This window comes from Tachypleus tridentatus, chromosome 13, assembly GCF_004210375.1.
Source record: "Tachypleus tridentatus isolate NWPU-2018 chromosome 13, ASM421037v1, whole genome shotgun sequence".
NCBI classification, from domain to species: domain Eukaryota; kingdom Metazoa; phylum Arthropoda; class Merostomata; order Xiphosura; family Limulidae; genus Tachypleus; species Tachypleus tridentatus.
The window spans coordinates 127,086,081-127,092,151 of NC_134837.1; positions in this window are offsets into that span (position 1 = coordinate 127,086,081).

Consider the following 6,071-nt stretch of genomic DNA (forward strand, 5'->3'; position numbering starts at 1 on the left):
TGTTGCTGGAACAGCAATGTTTTTATTACTAGGCTACACATAAGAATGCTAATGTTCATTTTAAATCTAAGCCTAAATCTAGTATTTAGACTGCAAATGTATATATTATAGATATCCACACTTTGACTGCAACAATGATAAATATAAAACATTATGTAAACTCAGGTTCATAACACATGCAAGACTTGCAAAGTCTTATCATTAGAATACCTGGAATATTTTATTATTAATAACATCAGTCTGTGCTAAGATAAAATTTAGAGAAAGTTATAATATTCAATTTTTTTAAATACATGCCATGGATTTCCAGACCTGGTTTGTTGAACAAACAAAGTTACATATGCACGAGAAACCTCATGTTACCAATCATTTTTGCCACAAAATCATAAATTAAGAATACAAAATTACAAAAGTTTAAAATATACTCCCCTTTCAACTGATAGGAAACCAGATTAATGTAGCACACATTTAACTTTCAATCAAAAACTTAAATATTTTCATGAACTTTATAAACCAGTGAAACGGCCATTACTATTATGTGTGTCATATACATATTCATAAATAAACACAAAAATATTGGAGCCTTTGAAGAAACACTGGTGGTTACTGGGTTGAGATAATGACCTATTTGTGATTAAAAATATGAAAGGGGGTACATTAAATACCTAATGACAGAAGTTATTCCTACATTAATTGTTGACATGGCATTCTATAAACTAGATCAATAAGATTAATTGGTTGAGTCTACACAGTATTTGAGAAACAAATTTGTTTATTATTAGTACCTTATCTTTTCTACACACTATGAAACCAATTTATGCAAAATTGCTATTTACAATAACCATCTTAAGTGATTTGTATTTGCAATATGTTTATCATCACAGCTTTTAAAAATTTAAGACATGTTACAAAGATAGCAGATTGCTAATTTTGTAATAAAAACTAATTCTTAGTAAGTCGTGTATATAACAACTTGCTAGTACAGCCAATCACGTGATTATTTACCAACTGATCTATAATGCACTTAAGTATTGCTAGCAAAACAATCCACTGGTATACTGAAGAAATAAAAATGTCATGTCAAATGTGACTTATAAAAGTTAAAACAGTTGAACTATCATTTGTATCAAGTGATATTGATAATAAAGCCTGATGGACCTCTTTTTAACTTTCTAACTTAAACAACTAAGTACATTTTGTGCTTTTATATGAACAGCAATATGCAAGTTTGTTAGCTATATCTAATTGTTAGAAATTAATTCTATAGTTTCCTTCCAAAAAAGTTCCTTTGAAATCCTATTGAGTGAGGAGATTTTGTTGGAATTTTGTGGCTCTGATGTCTGGGAAATATTAATAGATTTGTACCAGCAGAAAAGAAATAACATCATCAAAGGGTTTACTCTTCAAATTCTATTGTGTTTTATTTAAACAATATTTGTGTATCAATCCTGAAATACAGTCATTGAGAGAGTCGTTGTAGTTGTTTCAAATGTTGCTGAAGATGAAGTCAGTAAAGTTCTCTCTCTTGAAGATGTATAACTTTTTTACTGCACATAAAACAGAATCTAGAAACAATCCTTTCATCTTTCTTAGAGAAAAATGTATTAAAGTTTTGTACAAATCTTGCTTCTTTTAGAATACAAAATGAAACTAATGATGAATGTTATGAAATCTCTTGTGATTATTTTTTATGTTTATAGAAGGATAATGAAATTTCTGTTTAGTACTATGAATAACTATATTACATTAAAAAATATTGCATAATGCACTTGAATAGAATTGTAAAACAACTGTTATTTCTAACTAACCTACAATTAGGTTTATAAAAAACAAATTCATTACTACTTAAAGCAACATTTTTTGTCTAAACCCATCAGGCTAGCTTCGTGAAGTATTGGCTTTGACTGCCAAAACAAAAAGAAACTTGCCTGATTTATGCATAGAATACACTCTTTTTATTAGTTATATAAATACAACCAATTGTTCAACAGCAATATAAATGAGAGTTACTCAAATTTCTTGAAAAACAGATGATAATAGAAGGGTTTGTCATTTGGGTTGAAATTTTATATTCTGGGTTGTCATTATCTATTATGTATGTTTCTAATTGGTTGAACAATCTGAAGCCCTCACAAGAGGAGAGAAAAAAAAACTTAAATGAAAAGTCAGAGCATCACCAGATTGTGCAGAGAAGTACAGACTGAGAGCACATTTAAATGTTCATTTTCTAAGTTATAAAGTATCTTTTTGTACCAAGTTTAATAATATGTATTGATTGATATAAAGTAGTTTAATTAACCCTTTACTGATCCACCCATATATCTACACATGCAAGATATCATCTACAGCATTATATTTGCACATGCTAAACATCATTTCCACCCATACATTTCTGTGCATGCTAGGCATCATTTCCATCCACTTATACATACCAAATATATCATGTTGCATTCAATTGCCTTGCATCTGGTTCATTGTGGTCAAAATGTTGTTGCAGTGGTGGAAAATGCTTCCATGGATGACAACTTTAAAACTAACTCAATAAAATGGTTGTACCTTGCACAATTTGATATCCCATGTCAATAGGGTTAAAGTTTGAATCTATGTAAAATGGTTGTAACTTGTGCACTTTCATATCCCATGTCAGTAGGATTAATGTTTGAATCTATGTAAATTTTGGTTGTGATTTGTGCACTTTGATGTGCCATGTGAGTAGGGTTAAACAGACACTACATTGTTTTCTATGCTCTGTAACTTTGAAATAATAAAACAAAAATTAACACCTACTTGCAGTATTCCACACTGGTGTAGGTTTCAGAAACGATATTCATATCAACAGAAAAGTCACTGATATTGAAATCTAACAGAGTCAAGTTCAGAAATCCATTCAGTAACCCATCTGGTGAAATGAAAACTGAATAGAATATTTGGTCAATAAAAATGGAAGTAAAGGTGATGATCAATGCCTGAAAAGTAAGAATATAGAATTGATAGTCCAAAAAATAACATACTTTCACCTTAAATAATATACTGTAATATTATTTAGTTTGATAGTGTAAGAACAAACCTTATTAAGTGTTTCACACCATTAAGTAGATTTGACAATGTAGAAAAAAAATATTCACATATGTAAATGTCATAATACACAATTAACTAGGTTTGACATTGTGGATTATAATAAAATTCACTGTGTTAAATGTCTATTACATCACTAAACATACTTGATAAAACAGAAAATAATAGCATTTTTATCTTAAGGAGAGGAAACCTTAGAACAGAAGATTAGCAATATTTCAGATATTAGTGAGCTATTAGAATGTGTTCTTAAAAATCAAGATGAATTCGTAGAAACAATGATTACTGAAAAGTTGGAAAAAGACTTTTAAGACATTAAAAAAGAAAATGACGGACATCACGAAAGTCGTTATTATGCAATAAAATGTGATTTCTCATCTATTTGGGGAAAATTCGGAACAAGAAAAATATAGACATTATAAAAGAAGAGAAGAGAATGCCTACTTTTGCAGAAGTTACAAAGATGAAAGTAAAACTGCAGAGTGAAGGGAAAATGATAAGAACAAGAAGCAGAGAAAGAAACAAAAGTAGCAAACGAAGTGTACTCACCATCATACCCAAAAAAAGAATGACATCTATGGAAACTAAAAGAAAAGTACAAAGTTTGGTTGAACCCAAAGAATTGAAAATAGGGGTAAATACAGTAAGAACTATAGCTAAAGATGGCATCTTGGTGGAAGTAGAAAAGAAAGAAGATTCATTCACTTAAAGATGCACTATTAAAAGTAAAAGACTTGGAAGAAAACTTTGATGTAAATATACCTAAAAAGAGACATCCATAAATTATTATTTATAATGTAGGTGACGATATGAGGGATCAAGAATTTGGTATTAAGGAACAAAATTCAGAAATATTTGAAGAAAATGATGAAATTATTGTTAATAAGAAATTTAAAACATTCAGAGGTTTCAATTATATTGTTACAATTGAACCGCATAAATATCAAAAATTGTTAGAAGTTAATAAAATTAAATTGGGGGAAGATATGGATTCAAAGAATACGTAAGACCCACAATTTGTTATAATCATGGAAAATTTGGGCATTTTGCTAAATATTGTAAATATATTACTTCCTTTTTAAAATGTGGACATCAATACAAAGATTGTGAAAAATCAATATTTTGTACAAATTGTTATAATCATAATAAAAATTTGTATGCAGTTTGATGTGAATCATTCTTGTGAGAATCTTGAATGCAGGATTTATCTTAAAGAAATGGATCGATTAATTTCACATACTGATTATGGCTAGTGTTATAAATTCTTTTCTTTTTGTGACTCATATTAATTTGGCAGTGGCCCGAGCAATCAATCTGCAGTTAAACCATGATATCCTACAAAGAAATATGGATATTATTTCCATAAATGAACCGTATTATTTTGAGGAAAATATAACTCATTTCTCTGAAAGTATGAAAATTGTTTTTTGTTGTGATGTCCCTAAGGCAGGGGTTATCATTAATAATAAAAACATTATGTTTTATGTTGTACAAAGAATTTAGTTGGTGTTAGAATTACTTATGAAAATTTTGTTATGATTGTGATTAGTATTTACTGCTCCCCATCTGGAGTCATTGATGATGACCTTAATATGTTACAAAATTTTATCAGGAAGTATAATAATGAAATTATTTTAATTTTAAGTGATTTTAATGCTAAGTCAAAAACTTGGCCCCAGAGGCCACTTAATGATAGGGGGTTTTCAGTTACTAACTTAATGGATTTAAATGAAATTATATTACTTAATAATTTGGACTCCATACCAACTTTCTCCTCAATTAGAGGGGAAGGTTGGATTGACTTTGCAATGATAAAGTATAATAACGAATTTGATATTCATTTTGAAGTTTTAGATCAAATTACTAATAATGATCACAATATGATAGAATTGAAATTTTCAAATTTTAATATAGAAATAAATAATAATGAATTTATAAATATAAATAGACTCAATTAGTTGGATTTGAAAGTAAAAATAAGAGAATATATAAATGAGAATAAAGATGAGATACTCCACAAAGATAATATTGAAAATTATTTAATAAAAATTACAAATAAAGTTAAAGAAATTTGTTTAAACAATTTAAGGAATAAGAATAATATAAAGAATTTTGGATATAAACAAGCATATTGGTGGAACACCAAGCTAAAGATCTTCAGGAGTAAAGTGAGAGCTTTAAGGAGAAGATTTCAAAGACTAAAGATGTTAATTTAAGACAGTATTATGAATTGGAATACAAAAAACAGCAAGCAAAATATAAAAGATTAATTATTTTTACTAAGAAAGAAGCTTTAAGAAATTATATTACAAGTATTACTGGTAATAATATTTTTGGTATACCGTATAAAACTATCATAAAAAGAAGAAATACTTACAAGTTAATGAAATAAGAGATAAAGATGAGAATATCACCAAAAATAGAAATGAAGCTATAAATGAAATTCTTAATTATCACTTTCCATGGGTGAATTATGATTAAGTGGTCTCTAGAATAGGTTTTTGTGATGAAATACAGAATAATAATGATATTGATGTGAATATAAATGAAGATAATATTACAGAGTATGAAATTAATAAAGTCATGAGGGAGATGGAGGATAATAAAGCTCCTGGATATGATAATTTAAAATTGCGTATAATAAAAGAAATATATTTTGCTAATAAAAATTGGTTTATCAAAATATCTAATTTTTGTTATAATTATGGTATTTTTCCGTTAGTTTGGAAAAAGGCTAAGGTGACTCTCATCCATAAAAAAGGAAAAGATAAAATGATTCCGAGTAGTTATAGACCAATATGTCTTTTGCCCATTTGGGGTAAAATATTCAATAAAATATTGAAATATAGATCGACTTATTTTATAGAGAAATATAAATTAATTGATAATGTACAATATGGTTTTAGGAGTAAGAGATCCAGTTTACATGCATTGCAGAAACTTGAAGATTATGTTTATGAAAGTATAAACAATAAGTGCATTACATTATTAATTTC